The sequence below is a fragment of the Neofelis nebulosa genome, chromosome 3 (genome assembly GCF_028018385.1).
Source record: "Neofelis nebulosa isolate mNeoNeb1 chromosome 3, mNeoNeb1.pri, whole genome shotgun sequence".
NCBI lineage: Eukaryota > Metazoa > Chordata > Mammalia > Carnivora > Felidae > Neofelis > Neofelis nebulosa.
Window position 1 is genome coordinate 158,990,909 of NC_080784.1, and position 19,331 is coordinate 159,010,239.

At 34.6% G+C, this 19,331-nt stretch overlaps 1 long non-coding RNA gene across 1 annotated transcript in view; it reads right to left on the bottom strand.

The window, feature by feature from the left end:
- Positions 1 to 18,170, bottom strand: part of LOC131507536 (uncharacterized) — a 35,951-nt gene extending 17,781 nt beyond the window's left edge. Inside the window, exon 1 of the long non-coding RNA XR_009259551.1 lies at positions 16,959 to 18,170. This is a non-coding gene — a long non-coding RNA (uncharacterized LOC131507536). The remainder of the gene's footprint in view (positions 1 to 16,958) is intronic.
- Between the last annotated feature and the right edge of the window lie 1,161 nt (positions 18,171 to 19,331).

Genomic DNA, 19,331 nt, shown 5'->3' on the forward strand with positions numbered 1-19,331 from the left:
CCTTTTTACTCTTCTGATTGGTAAATTCTGCCTTTTCTTCTGATTGTCTAATCCTTTCTTCTGATTCATCTACTCTGATGTTGAATTCTTTTAGTGTGTTTTTTGGTGCAGTTTACTGTATTCTTCAGTTCTGTGGCTTCTATGTGATACTTTCTTATTTTTTCATCTCTTTGTTGAAGTTCTGGGTTCATCTTTTGTTCTCCCTAGTCAGTGAGCATTTTTAGGATTAGTACTTTACACCTTTTATCGGGTAAATTAATGAACTGTTTCATTAAGCTTTTTTCCTATAGTTTTATCTCATTTTTTCAATTTTGTAATGAAAGAATACCTAAAAGTATGAAAAGTAATCCATAATGGTGGTGAATTAATCTAAATTTTTTAAATACAAAATTAATTCTACTTGAATTTACTTCTGTGATTGAATATATTTGACAGTATCCACATCTGATTAATATTTCCTGAATTTACCAGTATCTTCATAGGTGACACATTGTGAGCTATTTAACAATAAAGTTTTCTGCTTCTTTGAAGGTAGCATACTTTCACTTTTAATTACATCATGTTAAAAGTAGTTTTTACTTCAATTTTATGAATGGAGTAATTAGGGCACAGGAATTTTAAGGTGTCACTGATAAACTACTGAGACTCAACTGTATGACATTTTTCACCGGAAATTATATGTAAATTCAAATGAAAATTACTCTACGCAATATTATGGGTCTGCTAGTTCATAATAGTCATTGTATGGCAGCTAAAAATATCACATTCATAATACATTCACACACATTCACCTGCCAATATGTTCATTTTCAAGTACTCTGTGCACCAGGGTAAGAGGTATGTCCTATGTCATATGCTGACAGAGCTGCTCATTTAGCAAAGGACTAAATTCTTTAATAGGAGAATTTTTATGGAAGATGAGTGCATCAAGATGTGAGTGGAGTGAATGCAAAGAGGTGGTTTTCCATCAATGCCTGATACCCAATAAAAATAGAGTTCCTTCAGAGGAAGGAAGTTTTTCTTCACTATAGATTTCAGGATAGCTGACTCTTTCTGGAGAGAAATAATAAGATTTAAAAAATTCTATAGACATTAAGACAGTGGTTTAATTGTTTTATCTAGTCCACAGATCATGCCTCTTCTAATAGTTTATTTATAAATGCAGGGGCTTTCTTTGTACTACATTCTCAGAGAATGAACTTCTGCTTAGAAAAGCAAAGGAAGGAAATTTCTCAGTGGGTAATACAAGGTTACATTCATAGATAGTATTAGCTGAGTGAAAAGCCCAGGGCCCCTATATAGACAAAATATAATGGGCAACATCCTGGAAAATCTGTATCTAAGGCAGCCTCCAGTTCCACCCTCCAGTTCCAACATGTTGCTTTTGAAAGGCAGATAGGAAAGGACCTAAATGAGGGAGTGTCTCTACCCAGATGTGTTTCTTAACAGGTGAAAATCTGTCACTCATGGTCATCAGACTTCTGAGTCACTTAGGATTCATTTATTTTCAAGAAACAGGTACCTGACTTAAGGCATACTAAATAATAGAAATTTACATTTTCATGTAATAAGTAGTCCACATCTGGCAAGTTCCAGAGCCGATGAAACAGTTGAGTAAATTAGGCCTCCATGTTCGTTTCTCTGATATATTCTTAGATTATTTCTTTTTGTTATCAAAAGTCTGAAGTACCCTCTGAACATGATTTCTTTATTACAATGACCTAATTAGAGAGCAAGGACTATTTATCCTAATCTATCTGTTTTACTTGGAGGAAAATGTTTCCTGCAAGCCCCCTACCCTAGTTCCATTTATAATTCAAATGCCAGAGGTGTCATATGTTCAGTCTTAAGCCAATTACTTGCAAGTTGGGATGGGATTCCATTATCGACATACATCAAATATTATTCATTCCCTGGTCAGGGAACATTTTACTACATACAAATGAAAAAAGAGATAAGGAAGAAGTTTGCATTTGTTTATGGGTAGCTAATCAACATGATCTGGTCCATCATTTTATTTACCTTTTTATTTTATCCTTGGCTGTCTTCCTTTGTGCTTTGGGAGTAAGAAAACTTATTTCATGGGGTTCCATGCATTGTTTCATTACATACCAATTGAGTTTGTGCACTGGATGCTACAAATATAAACATTGCTATGAAACAGGTCTTAGTAGAAGATTTATTTTACTCAGTCTGAAAGGCAAGATTTGAAAACAGCAACAACTAAAGGTTCCTCATATGAGGGGTCTGAATAGATATTGTCCATGTGAGGTTCAGGTGAAAAAGAATAGTAAGTGCCCAAGGAAGAGAAGCAGAATTATAAAGGACACAATAATTAGCAGCCAATTTCGCCAAGAGGAACCATGAGTAGGTTCATGTTTCTGAAAAGTGTAGCTCAAGTCTAATGGTTGCTGAATATGAGGCGGGTATATTGCCTTTCTTCAAATTGACATTATAGAATTATAAATCAATGAATTGTTATGAATTGAATGTTTGTATCCCACCCAAATTTCTGTGTTAAAAACCTAACCCTCAATGTGATGTATTTGGAAATGAAATCTTTGGGGATAATTATATTTAGGTGAAGTCCTGAGGGTCAAGCCGTCATGATGAGATTAGTGCCCTTATAAGGAAAGATCAGAGCTTTCACCCTCCACCCTCTCCCAGTCTCCCCTACTCTCTCCCTATCATGTGAGGACACTTCAAGAAGACTGTCACCTATAAGTCAGGAAAAGAACGCTTACCAGGAACCAATGAACCAGGACCTTGACCTTGGACTTCCCCACTTCCAGAACCATGAGAAAGATATTTCTATCATTTTAGCCACTCAGCCTATGGTATTTTGATATAACAGCTGGATCTAAGACATTAATATACAAAACATTGGAATAATTCAATAACCCACATAAACTTGGAGAAATCAATGATTCAATCTCAGATCAGACTCATAGACAAGCAGCACAGCACAGAAGTCAATTAGCATCAATCTCAGAACAGAGTCATAGACAAGAAGCAGAGCACAGAAGTCAATTAGCATCAACAAATGTCATAAAGACAGAAGAATGATGGGAATCTAAACGTTTATTATGAACAGGAAAACAAGCCGCTTATGTGAAAGTCTAAGAACCATATCACAGTAAAGAACTGAGATCACTACACTTAAATAAGATTCCAGAGAAAGAGACAGAAACCATGCCAGCCTACTGGAAATTACAGCAATGATGAATAAAGGGGCACTTGCACTTCTGGTAGATGTTATGGTGTGTTGGTTGTGGAGGGGAAGTCACTGCTAAGACATCTGCAAGGTTGTTATTGGTCTCAAGGGGCAGCTGAATTTTTGACTTCATTTGAGAAGTCAAATGAAGGATAGGTTCTGAGAAGTAATGAAGATTTGAGAGCATTTGCTATGGAGTCAGATTAGAAGCCAGTCTAGGAAGAATATGGCCTTCTCTTTGAGAATTTTCTTAGGTAGTTATGCTCTAGATGAGGATAATCTTAGTGGAAGCTCTTAGATTCTATAACCTCCTTAATTCCAGATAACTATGAAGTGTTGTATACTAACAAGAAAGAGGCTCTTACACAGAGAACAAATGAAGCTCTGCTGACCACTTTTAATTCAAACATTTGGTATTTCTAATCTACTAAATGGGAATAAAATATATTTATGGTTACTAAAATGTTTTTAAATATTACCTTTTTTAACATTTTCTTTAAAATATGTAGAATAACCCAAATCCCCATCCCCGTTACAGAACTATAGAAATAATTTGAAGCACTTACCACAGATTTATGTGGTAGCATTTGGACAACATGTGTACTTCCTTAAATCCAGATTGAGTGGTATATGAATTGTATAAAGGTAAATTGAGGCACATTAAAATGTTTGAAGAGCTTGTTTGCACATATATGATTCCAACTGAATAGAGCCAAATGAGGGGGAGTTAGGACCACCCCAGAGTGAGGAGTTAAGGGAGAGGTTTTTAAAAGAAGATGAAGAAGCAAAGCATGAAACTTATTTGATTGATTATAATTTAAGTATTTGGGAAACACCAAGTGGATGTTTGTTACTGGTTTTTGTTAAATTTCACATTTGGATTCAAATGCATTGACTCTAGCTCAGGTTTTGGGTTGCTTATCTAAGTCACCAAGATATTAGACTCACCTCAGTCCAATGGCCTCTTTGTATAATTACTTTAACAATACAATGCTATAAGTAACAAAGATAGAAATTTTGCAATTTGTTTGCAAAATATTTGCAATTATAATTTGAGGATTCTATTATTCAATTCATTTTATATGAAGGATAAATATTACAGGGGCATCTGGGTGGCTCAGTCAGTTGAGTGTCTGACTTGATTTTGGCTCAGGTCATGATCTCATGGTTGTGGAATGGAACCCAGCATTGGGCTCTGCACTAAGCATGGAGCCTGCTTGGGGTCCTCTCTCTCCTTCTCCCTCTCTCCCCCTCCCTTATTCATGCTCCTCTCTCAAATAAATAAATAAATAAACTTAAAAAATAAAGGGTAAATATTAAAAAACTTTCAAGAACTTTACAATCCATATATTTACTCAAATGTAGACTATATGTCAATATAAATGTTTATTTGTATTGTGTCAGTTTTACATTTTACTCAGACACACTTGATATTTACTTGGTACTCTACTTTTTTTTTTAACTTTACCCATTTTTTTTGAAAATGTGTTGCTTCATTCAATCCTTGATGTAAAATTACATTTAAAAAATAATGGCATAAATACATTAAGTACTGAAGACAACATTTTTAGAGTAGGCAATCACTTTATAAAGTATTTTTTAATATTTTAAACAGATTTTATTTTTTTCAAACAGTTTTAGGATCACCACACAATTGAGAAGAAGGTGCTGAAATATCCTATGTAGCCCCTTGTTCCCACTCATTCATGGCCTCCCCTATAGTCAGTGACCACCACCGAGGAGTACCATTGTTACAATTGATAAACCTACATTGATACATCATTATCACCCCAAGTCCATAGTTTACATTAAGGTTCACTACTGATGTTGTTATATTCTTTGGGTTTGGACAAATGTATAAGCACATGTATTCACCATTATATTATCATACAAAGCGGTTCCACTGCCCTAAAACCCTCTTAACATTTTTTTTTACAAGACAAGCTTATGTATTCTGTTCTTATTAGTGTAATTCCAACTTACTGTATATTTGCTCTCTGAAAACAAAACAATTTAGAAAACTACCATGTCCTTCCACAGTGGGTAAAGACTGATATGGAAATGTTAGGGTTTGGAACGAATGGTCAAGAAAATATTCTTGAGACATTTTCAGTGCAAAAAGGTGGTTTTATTAAAGCATGGGGAGGGGACCCATGGGCAGAAAAAGCTGTAGTGGGGTTGTGACAGGTGACTGATTACATACTTTCAAGTTGGGAGGTGGTTAGGGATATTATAAGTCTCTAAGGCATTTTAGAAGCAAGGTTGCCAGGACCTTGAGGGGCCTAGCTATTGTTAGGAAAGGTCATTTATTACTGTTTAGAAAAGCCTTGTTGTGAGACCCTTCACATGTATATCAGGGGGCCATATGCTTGGAGGATGATTGCTAACATGTATCTTTGGGGTTAGAAATATAAGAAGTTTCCAAAGGAATTTTGACATGGTAAAATAGACTTACAGGATCCTGGAGGTCGGGATAATGTTAAGCTAAGATTGCCTTTTGCCTTTAACAAAGTATTAACATCGAGGCAGCTGAGTTCCTAGAGGAAGGTCTCTCTGCCTGTTTCAAGGACTTGTCAATGGGTTGTAGGTAGTAAGAAAATTGAATGTTTCTTTTTGCCTTTGTTTCCTACAATAAAGAAGAATTCAGAAGACTTTGTTTTCTATCTCACCCTCTTTGAAAGTCTTTCTTCCCCAACCTGAGCAGTTAACTCTAGAAGAAGGAACAGATGGTGGCAGGGGCATAAACAGGATATAACTGATTTGCATTGGACTGCATCTGGGCACATCACACCTTTGACCCTATCTTAGAGAACAGGAGAAAGGAGTTCCAGAAAACATTTTCTCTCTCTTGTTTCCTGTCACAGCATTATTAATCATCTTTCAAATCCTATAAATTAACTTCAGCTGGTCTTAAAAAATAGTCTTTATCTTGTAACTTAGACCCTGTAAATGTCTCTAGATCAAAATCATGCTCATTATCACTCTATAAAAGTATAAAGTCTGGGTCTTTCCTCTGAAGACCCTTTTCACTTGTCAAGGTGATAGGTGACCTGATTTATTAAAGTAAGGTCTTTAGGATAAAGGCTTCTGACTTTCTTCATTGCTTTAAGTCCTGATTTAATAGCTGTCAACCTTTAAAAAATCAGTTTTATGGTTCTATAAAATTATATAAGTTAGAGATATATCTGGTAACCATATTACAGCTGGTGAAAGTGACTTAAAAATTAGATATATTTTTGAAATGCAGAATAAATATTTAATTATTAGTATAAACAGTTCTCTCTGTCAACTTAGGTTATATCAAAAGAAGTTTCTGGTTCTCTATATAAATTAAAATTTGTAACACATAAAATGTATTTTCCAAAAAAATGGACATATTTTTTTTTCTTTAAGAAATGGAAACAATATAATTTTGCATCAAGTTTTAAGACTATCAGCTAATGGATCACAAAGATTCAAAATATTTGTTAAAAATTAAATTTTAAAACTTTATCGTATTTTCAGGTTTTCTTCCAATACTCAATGTTGAAAGCTATATAATGTCAATCGAATGATCCCTAAGAATGGAGGAATAAACAGATTTTCTGACAGGATTTGCAGTTGTCTTTTGCAGGAATTACACAAGATGGAAACCTCTTGAACTCTGTTTTTTTACTATGTTTTATAGAAGTGTTTGCAATAAAATAAAAGAGGTAGCATTCTGTTGGAGAAAACATCAGCATCAAGCTCTTTACTCACAACACTGTTCGTTCATTTGTTTTTGCTAGTGTAGTGGCTTCCTAAGTAAACATTTGGTTCTACTGTCTCTCTTCAGACTTCCAGTGTATTTATTATGTATATAAGCTTCCTGCAGAATGTTTCTGAACACTGCATAAGGAAAATAGGAAATCTTTATTATTATAATACTTCCTACACTTTGACTTTTAAACAGGATTTGATTACTAAGCTATTATATGCACCCACCACTAGTTTGCCTCCCACAAAACTAACAGACAGATTTTCAAGATAGAATCCAGAATTGTTTTCTTATAGCTGAAATAAACAACCTTCGAATTCCCAGTTAAATGAACTGTTATGTCAGAAAAGATAAATGGTTGGGAAATGTATAAACAAATCTGTTAATCTAACATAAACTATAATTAAGGACTAAATCCCAAGTAATGGGCTACATGGTCTTTCTTATAGTCTGTTACTTTCTCTGTGATTCCACAGAACTGGGCTTGCTTCTTTTTCACCATTGTGATTGTCTATTTGCCTGCCAGCCTTATCAGATAGACTGGTCTCTCTAGTTCTAGAGCTTTGTCTTATTCTTTGTAGCTGTCCCAGTGCTGACATAATGAATGACTTAATGAATAAAGATGTGAACGCGTGAGTAAATAAGATAGAATCAGTAAGAAAAATTTGAAATCTAATTGGCATAGATAAGTAGTCAAGTATACAATAATGTATTTGTAGTGATAATTTTTCACAAAGATTTCATACGTAGTAAAATGTGTGCATGTTTGCTATTTAATACTAAATTGTGTGATGTGAAAAGAGCTAATATTTACTGAATACCTTGTTAGGTTTCTTAGTTGGAAAGTATATAGATCTAATTAGTCAACTTAAAAGCAGGAGGAGAGAAGAAGGAAAGGGAGTTTGTGAACTATAAGGATACTATTAATCACATTTTATTAATCAGATGTTGAATTTTAACCATAAAAAACTATCCAGCTTGTGCATTCAATCAACCTGGAAATCAGCTTCTTGCCGTACTTGCTTTGGAATTTTTAAAAAAATAATTTCTACTATTTCACGTAACAGGATCAGAAGGCAGCCTGCCCTCTGTCTTATCGCTTTCTTTCAAATAATTTGAAACCTGAATTTGTACTTCCTTCTCTTTAAAGTGTCCTGAGGTAGAAACAGATTCATTCTTAAGATTAGCCCCTAGCTGGTTTCTAAAATTAAGCTCTATTTAGTAAACTCCATAATTCTTATAAAGAAGAATAAGGCAACCTTCCTGCACCCATCATGTAAAATATTCTCATGGGTTTATAATCTGCCATTAAAGTGTTACATTAGAGGATTGCATACTCAGGGGGTGGGGGTCAGTAGATAGATGCTAGAAAACTTCTGTTACCAAATTTTTGATCCCTCTAGTTCTTCATGGAATAACGAATAGTAACTGTTAAAGCATATTGAACATAATCCAAGGATAATTTTATTTTTAAACAGATCATTCTTAATAGAGTGATGCAATGTACCAATTATATATTAATGGGCTTTGATGCTAGACCAATTAATTTAAAATTCTGCCTTTGCTACTGGTGTAGTATTTGTGAGCAAATTTCTTTGATTTCTCTAAAGTAATCTCAATTTATCTATAAGGTAAGGAATGCTATATGTAACTCATAAAGTTGTCATGAAGGTTATTTGAGAAAAAAGTATATAATAAGATGCCTACCACAGTGCCTAGCTCAGCATAAATGTCTTATGAGTTGTGTACTTGTACATACCCACATAAATGTCTAGAGATGTTAAACCATTGGCCCTAATCATGTAGCTGATATGTTAAGCTTTTAGCCCATGTCAGATAATAAAGTCTTCTGCCTCCATAGGCTGTTTTTTTCACTACTTTCCACAGGCTTCTCTAACCTATGAATTTGAAAAATGATAAACTTGAGAATGGCATTTAGGCCAGTTCTTTTTTTGTGAAACAAAAATTTTTCTAGCCATTTTATATTATTACAGGTTTATAAGAATGATAACTTTTATCTTAAAAAATAATAAGGGAGGGGTGCCTGGGTTGTTCAGTAAGTTTAGCATCCAACTTCAGCTTAGGTCATGATCTCATGGTTCATGAGTTCAAGCCCCACATTGGGCTCTCTACTGTTAGCACAGAGCCCACTTCAGATCCTCTGTCCCCCTTTCTCTCTGCCCTTCCCCTGTTCACTCTCTTTCTCTCTCAAAAATAAATAAACATTAAAAATAATAAAAAATAAAAAACAATGAAGGAAATTTCTCAGCAGATTACATGTTCTAGTAGATTTTTTTTTGTATTTTCTAGTACTTGAGTTTTATTTTTCAGATTCTTAAATTATTACTATTGACCAAGTAGGAAGGTAATTATCAAATGCAATTGTGTCTTCTTAGAAGGAATACTTTATTTTTAATTTTTTTAAATCTTATTTATTATTGAGAGACAGAGAGACAGAGCATGAGTGGGAGAGGGTAAGAGAGAGAGGGAGACACAGAATCTGAAGCAGGCTCCAGGCTGTCAGAACACAGCCTGATGCGGGGCTCAAACTCACAAAGGAGATCATGACCTGAGCCAAAGTCGGATGCTTAACTGACTGAGCCACCCAGGCACCCCTGGAAGGAACATTTTAAAATGCTCCCTTTAAAGAATAAGTGCAATTGTAAACTCTCAGAGGACTTAATTCTTTGTCTCTGTTACTTCTATTTGATAAGGGAGGAAAGGTTAAGTTTTTATTTCCTCTTGTTAGAGAATTTTGTTCAGTGTTTCTGGGAAAGAAATGTGGTTGGAGTTTGGGATAGAAGAAGGGTATAGAAGCTATGCCAAGTTCCCAGATTATAAACACCACTAGGAACAAAAGTAAGAGGAAAGGAAGCATCTTATTGCTTTTTACTCAATTCAATGTTTCTATAATGAAATAAAATAATAAATAACTTGAATTTTCCATTCCAGATTGTAATTCTGAACAGATATAGAATTAAACTTCTGCTAACCAGAGTTCAGACGTATAGTTAAATAGGTATTTTTTCTTATCGTTTAATATTAGGAAAATTGGCTGCTAATAAATTTGAAGAATCAAAAGATTCAGTTACCATATCAACAATGAGAAAATAAAAAGGTAATACAGCCCACATATTATTAGGAGACAGAAATTACTTCTGTATGCAGTGTAACTTGGTCCAACTGATCTCATTTACTGAAGCAATAGTTAGCTTAATTTACTTTAGGTTAGATAAAAGACTTCGATGGTAAAAATACAGAGAATGGAATCGTAATCTATTATCAAAGGACTTCTAAAAACATTCTGTTGGGCAATCAAGGACTTTTTATTTCATCTTTAACATTTATACTATGTATATAATTATGAATAGATACATTTCAAACAAAAGAATAAAAACAAGATGAAAGGATACAAACCTTAACTAGAATTATTTTTGAACTAATAATTTTCAATAAATGACTTATAGTTGGGATCACTGGGGTATAATAAGGCCACATATCTTTTAATGTATCAATGTTACTGACAATCTGATAAACAGTCTCAAAGATTGCAAATTCCTGACTAATTTTAATATTTTGTTGATAAAACTTACTGTCTTTATTATTATTACTGTATGTATTCCTTTCTAATTCCATGTATTTACATAATACTTGCTTTTTACTCCAGAGAATACATAAAACTTCTGTAGTCTATGTCTGAACATGATTATTCATCTCACAGACATGTTGATTCTATCAATTTCCTAAGTGCTTGAAAGATCATTAAGTAGAAAGCAAGCTTGATGTATGGGACCATGAGAATAACTGGTTTTACATGAAGGTCATTTTGCTTCACAGGCTACACCTTACCCCTTATTTTATCAAAGAATTTGTTAAAGATTAAATTCATTGAGATTTACCCCTGTGAGCATGAAGCCCAGGGATATGGGCAGTCTGAACATGGCATACACTGACCTTCTCTCTGAAACTTCACATTTACCCTAAGATCGAAAATAATATTTGTATTATTATGTAAGTAATAGTTAACAGTGGATACATGAATGAGATTTTTAATGAAATACATACATAGATAAATTATTTAGATGCTAAATAGGATTTGTATAAAATCTTGCCCCAGACTATGGGAGATAGGTATTTCTTTCCTCTGTACTTCACAATATTTTTATCTAAATTTTTGAGAATCCCAGATGAAGCATAGTTAATAACATTGTTCACTTTTGCATAACCCTCTAAAAGGAGTATACATCTCTAACCCCCTTCCCACCTGTGCTACACTGGAGAGATGGGCTCTGGTAATTATATAAAGGGGACTAAAGAAAATGAATTATTATTTTTTTTTTAATTTTTTTTCAACTTTTTTATTTATTTTTGGGACAGAGAGAGACAGAGCATGAACGGGGAGGGGCAGAGAGAGAGGGAGACACAGAATCGGAAACAGGCTCCAGGCTCCGAGCCATCAGCCCAGAGCCTGACGCGGGGCTCGAACTCACAGACTGCGAGATCGTGACCTGGCTGAAGTCGGACGCCCAACCGACTGCGCCACCCAGGCGCCCCGAAAATGAATTATTTATACATGAAAATGTTTTTCCCAGAAAAAGTAAGTCACTTAAGTTGTCTCTAAAATTCTTTTGAATTTTTCCAAGTTTAGATGTTGCAATATCAGTCTTTCTCGATTTATTTTATTCTAATATTGAAATATATTTATTTAATTAATATGAAAAAAAACTATTAAAATATTTTTCTCTTAAGGCTGAGATAAAACAAACCCAATGATAGAATTTCAAAATTACTATTTGAGCTTGTACTGTTTAATTTGTTTATTCCTACAAAATAATGAAGAAATCAAATATTTTTTTAATTTGGGAGATTTACTTATGTAACAAAAATCTTGAAGCTTTTTGCCTCCATTTTTTATGTTGACAAATAATTGTCAACTGATTTTAAATAGATTGCAAACAAAATTTAGAGTACTCACACACAAAAAATATATGACATTGTAGCAGAGTTAGGGTAATTTGCAAAGTAGTTCTTCAAAGGTGCAAACATTTCCAAAATCTACCTGATAAGTTAGCAGAGAAAAACATATTCTAGCATGCAGAAATTTATATTTTTATCTCAACATTTTATATAACATACATTGTATTTATAAAATATTTTTAAATTTTGACATTTGGAGGGGAGCGCCTGGGTGGCTCAGGTGGTTGAACATCTGGTTGTTGATTTTGGTTCAGGTCATGATCTCAGGATTTGTGAGATCCAGCCCCTACACCAGACCCAGCGCTGGCAGTGTAGAGACTACTTGGGATTCTCTCTCTGTCCCTCCTCTGTTTGTGCACACACATACTCTCTATCTTTCTCAAGATAAATAAGTATTTTTTGACAATTTTTATTTCTTTAATATTATAGCTTACTTAGATGCAATTTTTATTACATGTGCCCAGTAAATAATTACAAACAGATATCTACTCCACAGTTTACTAAGCAATATGTTTACTGAGATGGTGTGTTGTAGCAAAATTTGTATTTGTGTTGCATTGCACCAACAATTTGTTTTGAACTTTGAATTTTCCAGTTGAATTTATATTAATAATTCCAATAATTTCAGATATCTCATGTTAACCAGAGGCTTTATGTTCCAAGGACTTACTAACTAATGCTATGAATTGGCTGAAAACTTAAATCCTCATTAGAATTAATTCAGCTGATATTCTATACAGAGACTATATTGTTAACGATATAAATATTCTTTGTACACTTCTGTTGCAATGAAGCCAACCAATTAACATCTATCACCTCACTTGCAATCGTGCACAAATAAATGAGCAGGATTATTTCAGAAGAATTATTGAAGTGAAAAATGTTTCTTGAGAGATACATATGAATTTAACTTCTACAATTGTACTTATTAAGTCATCATGTTTGAACATACTGTTAAATAACTGATTGGATGAAGCCCACCTACTTTATGGAGGATAATCTGCTTTACTCAAATTCTACTGATTGAAATATTAATCTCATCCAAAAAGTACCTTAGAGCAGCATTCAGACCAGTGTTTGACATAATATCCAGGCACCTGGACCTAACCAATTTGATATATAAAATTAACTATCAAAAGGCTGGTGAATGAAGTAGGACTGATGCAACAAATATATAATATATTTCCATAAAACACAATATATCCTTTTTTTCATATGACTGCCTCCTGCAACCAGGAAAGTAGTTTTTACTTGAGGAAATGGGAGGCATGGGTCTTATTCTATTGTTTTGAGCAAGCATGACAAATCTTGAGGGCCAAATCTCATCAGCCACTTCTTTTGTAAATAAAGTTTTATCGGAACACAGCCATACCCATTAATTTAAGCATTGTCTACAGCTGTTTTCATACTACAAAGGCTGATTCCAGTAGTCATCACAGAGACTGTACTACCCAAAGCCTAAAATATTCACTTTTTTTAATTTATAGATACTGTCTGCCAATATGTGGTCTAGAGTCAGAACTTCTATGTATTATCTTAACTGCTTAGAATTTAAAAATGCAAAACAGATAAGGTCCAGTAAGGAGAAGTAAAGCCAGATGATTTGAAGATTTTTTTTTTTTGTCATTCATTTACTCTGTCAAACAGTAAGAAATTACTTCAGTTGGTGCTAGAGCTGTACCCTCAGTAATTTGGAGGTAATTATAACGCGTGCTTGCATAAAATAGTCATGAGAATGTCTTATTACCTTTAGAATTATAGCCGAGGTTTTCAGGGGACTACTTTTGTATTTGAGATGTTACCATTCATTGCAAGAGCTTTACTAAATATTAAAAAAGCCATAGTTACAGCTCTCAAGACTTGTAAAATATATCCTTGGAACAAACTACTGAATTATGCAAACTACGTGGGTTTTAAAGTGTGACCAGATAGGCTGTTAGGAAATTAACTCTCGACGAGTTTTCCAGTTGGAGGCAACTTATGATTTTTAATCGCCAACTCACCACATCCCACTGTATTTCACATAGAGAATAATGCATTCAATAATTTTGGCTTCAAAGGCTAATGTGGTCATGAAAATTCAGTGTTTGTAGCCACTCAAACTAATTGTTCCATTGAAAATATAATGAAGAAGACATAAAGGAATTTCATAGATTTTTCAAAGTGCTGGAGCAATAAATGATCCCTCATGGTTCCTCTTTGAAACATTATTTTCTGTGCTTCACAGCTCTTACTAACAGAATGAGAAATATTCGGGATGTATTTATGCATCAAAGGAATATGGACATTCCTGGCCAAGGCACAGATGGTGAGAATTAAAGTTCATTCCCAGGGACTAGATTCAATGTATGAATACAGAGAAGCTAATAAATGATTGAAAAAAGAGAAGTTCACTGTAGAGTGTGAAAGCTTTCTAAGAAACATGTGAAACTATTATAATACTACTAGGTGATTGTCCAAATGTGTTTTCATAGATTTCTTTAAGGAAGTGTTTAAGGTGTACAATTTTTAAGGTATTTTTAAGGTATACAATTGTTAGGGTGGTGTTGGTGCCATTTGGAAAGTAATAGACAAAATGCTTATGCCAATGTGGATCAGGAAAACATGGAATTCTTACATTAAAATAAAAGGTTTGTTACATCTGGTATGTTAGCTAAACTGTTGTTATTGACGACAAATATTAACACACTCCATTAAATCAACCCCATTCAATTAGAAACATCTAGTCTGTGTGTGGATCATTAGCATTTTGGTGGCCATATTTAGGCTAAGGCATGATTTTTAAAAATTTTGTCTGTTTTCTGATTAATGCCAAAAGTAATTTGCTAATTCTTACATGAAATAATGTATCACTTACGGTCTATTTTTAAAATGCCTTTATAAGCATATGTTACCTGCCAAATAGGTATTTGGGGCACGGGTTTCGCAAAAACAGAATAATACTTGGAATAGAGTTCTAGGGTGGTCTCCAGGAATAAGGCAATTAAATAAGTCTCCCACTTAATGTACTCAGACCTCCAAATATTTAGGATACCACTGCCATGATAAAGTTATGTTAGATAAGGCAAGCAAAAAATAATCAGACATATTTAGAGAAGGGAGGAAAGTCAATTTAAAAAATAGGACAGAGGGGTGCTTGGGTGGCACCCAATCTATAGGTAGGAACTACCTATAGATTATCTGTGGCTGTGTTATTGTCATCAACACAACCTAAATTAAGTTAACAACTAAGGGGGTACCTGGGTGACTCAGTCAGTTAAGCGTTCGACTCTTGATTTTGGGTCACGTCATGATCTCATGGTTCATGGGTTCAAGCCTCACATCAGGCTCAGTGTTGACAGCATGGAACCTGCTTGGGATTCTCTCTCTCCCTCTCTCTCTCTCTCTGCCCTTCCCCTGCTCACACACACACACTCTCTCTCAAAATAAATAAATAAACATTAACAAAAAAATAACAACTAAGATGTAAAGTCATCACTTAAAACTTAAAAAATTTTTAATGTTTATTTATTTTTGAAAGAGACAGAGACAGAGTGTGAGTGGGTTGGGGGCAGAGAGAGAGAGGGAGACACAGAATCTGAAGCAGGCTCCAGGCTCCGAGGTGTCAGCACAGAGCCTGATGCAGCCCATCGTGGGCCTCGAACTCCTGAACTGCAAGATCATGACCTGAGCCGAAGTCGATGCTTAACCCACAGAGCCACCCAGGCACCCCCATCACTTAAAACTAAATATTCATTGCATACTGTCATTCAAAAGTGCAGATACACCCTTACTATGGATAATGTCATTTCACTCATGGCATTTGTTTATATTGCAGGATATCAAATAATTGCAAGTATAATAAAATTTTCTGTGTTCGTTCCCTATATTTTCAATATATTTTTTAAATAAGTTTTTATATTTATTGAAATGTAATTTTAATAGTAAAAAATTGGGGTTTATAATTTGAGTATTTTTTTCAAATTTCATTTTCTAGTTCTTGGTTTGGTGTGTGTGTGTGTGTGTGTGTGTGTGTGCATGCATGTGTGTGTGTGTGTGTTACAGAAGAATCAATCCATGACAGATTGGTTGAGAAAATCTGGTTCTTTTTTCATGGATTGTTTGCATATCAATATCCTAGACTTTAAGGACACAATTTTTTTAAGGTATATGTAGGCTATTTCTTTAAAAAGTCATATCCAGATATAACCCTCTAACAGGGCTAACTCAAGGACTGAAATAAGATTGAGGTGTTAATAGGGGCCATTCATAGATTTTGTTGTGAAAAGCAGGTAAGAATGGAGTTACGAGTTATATTTGACATTATTACAAATAAGTCCAAAGGAAAATAACTAAAGATTAATGAAAAGCTAGAGAAAAACATATCTTAAAATATGCTCAAAATTTATTTTCAATAAAATATAAAGGGTATCTAAAACACTGACTTGCACGGGAAGTTCTGTGTTGAGCTCCCTCTTAAGAGGCCATGTACACCATTTGCAAAAGAGATTCATAGCTATGCCTAAATACCAAAAGAGGCATAACAATATAAGTCCAGAATATTCATTTACCTTTACTGGGCTATTGGAGAAAGGAGTGAAAATATCAGTAAATTTGAAGATCACTAAAACACTGGCTCTTTGGGGATGAAAGTTGTTGCAAAATTCTTGGTGATTCTTACCACCATGAGGCCCACATACCCCTTGCAGAATAGACAACAAAGCAAGAAAAGAAGCAGTGATACAGTTTTTAGACATTAATGATAAGTATTTCTTCGAATGCCCTGAAAATGTGAGTCTTCATTGTTGAGTCATTTTAACAGAGAAAATAGGCGGTCTCAGAGGACATCGCAAAATTTACCAAGCAGGAGTCACGATGACATCCCAATAAGACTGGAGGTCAGAGATTAGAGCTACAGTTTACACTCTATGATAAGGATTAATAGCTGATGTGAACTTTAGAAGTGAAAAAAATCTGTGGTTAGAGATTTGACCTCAGATTTTGCAATATGGGCCTGCAGCAGTTGCTCTAGGAATTTTCTTCTGCTCTCACCTTGACCGTTAATTCATGGCTGAATGAAGGGCAGTCCAGCCTGTGCAGTTCATAAGTGGTTTCTTTGTATGTGAAGCTAACAGGGGTGAAAACCAGGAGTCACAGGCTGGAATATGCAGAATATCAAATCAAGATGGAAAAAGCCAAAGATGACTCCAGTCAAAGGAAATATATGGCTGAAAATAGTCAAAATAATGAATTAGAATCAGAGATAGGCAATAAGAAAATATGGAAAATTGTAATATTAATGAGAAAACAGCAATAGCAACAATAAGACCTAGAATAAATTAGTTATACATACTAGGTGGTGTCCTAGACACTTGGAGAATATTCATTGAATCCTTTCCATACAATTTTGGGTGGACCTTGTAATTACCAATTTTTTTTTTAACAGAGACTGAAGTACAGTGAGGATAAAAACTTGCTCATATTCAAGTAGAAAGAAGTTGGCTTAGAGACATATTTACAGTAGTTATGCCTGGGAAGGTATGTGAGGCTCATTTAAAGGGTAAACAATGAAGCAGATAGAGCAGCTATTTGAATTTAGTTTGTAAAAATGTTTGAACAGCATGCTAAGTAGTTTGGACTTTATGATATTTCTCTGCTCAGTATTTCCATAACTCCTTTAATAAGAAATAAAGAATAGCCTAATGATTAGATTTTTTAAAAGTACATTAGCTACCATAAGGGTTCATGATTACTCCATTGTTGAACAGGCTCATGCAGAGTCTGGAAGACTGTCAAGGAGTGCTTTACGGGGGATTCCTACATTGGGTGAAATATTCTTAAGTGTACCTTCCAAGAGAGAGATTTTAAGATACACTCTTATCCAAAGTACTTACTGTCTTTCAAACAAATAGAGACTGCTCAAATTAAATACATGACTGATCATGAATTTTAAAAATCCCACCCTATACTGTAATATAGCATGGTATGTGGGAATTGACTAAAAAGTTAGAATGAAAATCATCCACTCAGATACCGTCTAACCTTCAATATATTTTCACTGTGCTTAAAGGAACCTTTACTTAATAATTTAACTGAACTTCTATTTAACTCTGAAGGAGATGTGAGAGATGAACTATTTTATGCTTTTTCATTTTCTAACCCGGCCAGCCATTCATTACTGATTGTTAAAAAAATGATATATAAGTTGAAAACTTCTTATCTTTAGTTGTCAATGTGCTTTGGCATCCATTTTCATAAAGTTGAAGTTCACTGAGATAGTAACCAGAACAGATGAAACAAATTTAGTTTTGTCTGTTGGATAGTAAGCAGACTTATGCAGGGGGAGATAGTTGGATATTGGGTTTAGTTTTGAGTTTTCTATGCCTGAAGCATGAAGAAAGTTTTATTTAGTAGGAAATTGTAAACAGTTTCAGGAACATTAGAAAGGTTTTGGAGATGGAATTTTAGATTTACATCTGTGTATAGAGGATAATTGAGAGAATAGGAGTGAGCTTTCCTAGAAAAAAGAATGCAGCATGAGTTGGGACCCTGGGAGGGAATATTAGCTCTAGGGCATAGTGGGAAAGGAATTAGCATAGAGTCCTTCCTCTGCTGGAGAGGCAGAGATGTGTTTTAATCCTAGGAGTTATGATATAAAGAAATTTGTCCCATGTCTGGCCATAAACTTATGTCATTGAAGTTAAGCATGGCAGATTAAGTCCTGCTTTTACCTTTCCAATATACTCCATTTTAGACCACTTACTCTGACATCAATCCACTGTCCTTGTCTGAGCAATCAATCAGCCCTCAGTAGACTCCTCCCTGCCTTCCCACTTTTCAGACACACAATCTGCCTTCCACACAGGAGCTAACAGAATATTGTTAAACGTAACTCAGGTTTTATGTCTTCCCTAAATACTGTAGAAGCTTCCCATCTCACTCCTAATAAAGCCTGAATTCCCTATGGTGTAGACACTACATGATCTGCCCTCTCCTTCCCTCTATACCTTAATGACCTAGACTTCTACTACCCTTCTTTCCTTTTTTAATTTTTTAAATGTTTGTCTATTTTTGAGAGAGACAGAGTGCGAGCAGGAGAGGGGCAGAGAGAGAGGGAGACACAGAATCCGAAGCAGGCTCCAGGCTCCAAGCTGTCAGCACAGATCCTGATGCAGGCTCTAATTCAGGAACCAGGAAATCATGACCTGGGCTCAAATCAAGAGTCACTTAACTGACTGAGCCACCTAGGTACTCCATCTCTCGCTCTCTCACTCTCTCCCTCTGTCTTTTTTTTTTTTTTTTTTAATTTTAATCTCTCACACTGTACTGGTTACATTGCCCTCCTTTGCTGTACCTTACACAACAAACATGTATCTGCCTCAGTGAGTGCAATTTCTGCTTTCTGCCATTAATGTTCTTTCTCAG